Here is a 2,380-nt window from a genome sequence, read left to right on the forward strand (position 1 = left end):
TTTCTTTCTTTTTAAATTTTGAATCATATAAGGTATTAGGATTTCGGGTGGTGTAGTTATTACGCATTCAACTGAGGTCCTCAGGGTCAGCTATTCGAAACCACCAGGTGCTCCACAGGAGAAAGAAGGGGTGTCCTAATCCTAGGCTCAGATCTACCCTGTCCTATAGCGTCAATATGAGTTGGCATCTGCTCCATAGCAGTGAGTTTGAGTTTTGAGAGTTTATAAGGTACTTACACTCTTAACTTTCTGCTCATAGGAAATTCCTTTTCAAATATGTAAACAAGAAACCCCCCTCAGGCATTATTCTAACCAATCCAGAAATCTGTTGGAAAGTACATGTGGACTCAGCCGCAGGGTAAAACAGTTGATGGAAACTAACCCTTAACATAGAAAAACTGCAAATAAAAGACTTTGCATTCCATTCTTTTCCAAAATATGCCTGGTGGACATTTACTCAACTAAAGCAGTTAACTTTATGAGGTAAATGAAAATACAGCAGCTAGGGATATATGTTTCTTGTTCAATTTTTGCTTCTTAAATATAAAATAATAAATTTATCTGCTAATAAGTCTAATATGTCTTAAATCATGATTATGCATCTGAAAAAGTGTCTGGGAATTGCAGAGGGAAAATAAATATTTAAAAAATACTTGTTATTTAACTGAATTAATGCTATATTAACTATTGTAAGGTAGAAACACATAAAAATAAGCAAAGAGTAATCCCTGCTATCACCATTATTTATATTAAATATTTTTTGATCAAAGTTAATTTATTTTCAAATGCTTTTATTTAAGTTGGAAATTATGCACCGGTGCTAGATATATGGAGGCAACTTGCTTATGCTACTCGTTCTTGAATTATTGATTCGTAATTTGGATTCAATTCAATTACCACTAGCAATAACAACTTTTGAAATTATCTTCAAATGCTCATTGACAATCTTCATTTTTTGATGAATTTATTGTGTTTTCAATTAAAGTTTTTGGTGAAAATACTGCTTTTTAATAATTTTCTTTCTTTGCTTTTATTGCAATTTTCCCGAGTTTACCTGTTTGTTTTGGAGGGTATGAATTCTATTTTAAACATTTGAATATATGCCTATTACCTTTTCTCTAATCTATTTTTATTTTCATATTCAGAATAAAATTTATTAAAATTCCCTTATTTTGCCTTTATTGCCATCATGTATTAAATGCAGTTCTTTATTATTAATTAAAGTATTTTAGTACAGTCTCTCAAATAATTTCTCATTCTCTTTAATAGTCACTGCTAAAGATTCCTACATACATTTTGAAAGAGGCCTCAATTCTGCTTTTACGTGGATGACAAAGACTTGAAGAATCCAATGCCAAAAGGATTGACATTTATTTATAAGTTTATCTTTGTAAATATGTTTATTCATCATTCCAATTTAATAGTCTGTTAATTTAGATATTATACTTTTTATAAAACAAAACTTATTTTTGAAGAAAGATTGGATACATAAGATTTATCTCTGACATATTATTGATTACCTACATCCTAGAAAGATCATCATCTCAATGAATTCATGCTTCGGATTCTTACTCAAATCTTTGTGCTTGAATTCATGTATTTTCTTCCAGCCCTTAAAAATAAGTCCTCTAAAATTTGTAAGTAATAATTTGCTACTAAGGATCTGTATTGTTTTCTATTTTCTTCTGAAATAAAAATAATAAACCTAATAGAGTGTTGGTGTGAGAATCAGCTAATTCTAATCAACGAAAGGGGTCCTGGTGACACAGTTGGCTAAGTGTTGGGCTACTAATTGCAAGGTTTATGTTTCAAACTAACCAGCTACTCCACAGAGAAAGGTGACTCTGCTCCCATGAACATCTACTCTTGTCAATGTTTAGTCATTCAATTACGATTCCGAATTGACTCACATGTAGGAGGGTTGGTTTTGGTTTTGGGGTCAAAGATATACATCCACTTTCTCCTTTGTCAGCTAGGATAACATTTCCTTTGTGTGCTTTAAATACATTGATTTTGTTATTAAATAAGGACATATTTACCACACCAAAATTTAAAAGCAATGTGCCAACATATTTGTCTTTATCTCTGATGATTTTCTGTACAAGCGTTTTAATTTTCCTATTAGAACCAACAGCTTTGGAAGGCAACAGATTTGGTAATTTGACTGTTTATCAACGTGGTTCAGACTCCTCAGCGATGTCACAGGTCAATACCGCACACTGCACGGTTGGCCTTTTGAGACCACCTGGGAAGACAAGACAGTCTTGATCTACTTCTGACAACTGGATCAATGGTTCCTCCCGGGTCTGGCAAGGGAAGTTTCGAGGAAATAGGGACGGAATAACGATGAGCACAAGAATAAAGAAAATCTTCTAAAACT

This window comes from Echinops telfairi, unplaced genomic scaffold (assembly GCF_000313985.2).
Source record: "Echinops telfairi isolate 266 unplaced genomic scaffold, ASM31398v2 ScPeMD7_7469;HRSCAF=8507_1, whole genome shotgun sequence".
Lineage (NCBI taxonomy): Eukaryota > Metazoa > Chordata > Mammalia > Afrosoricida > Tenrecidae > Echinops > Echinops telfairi.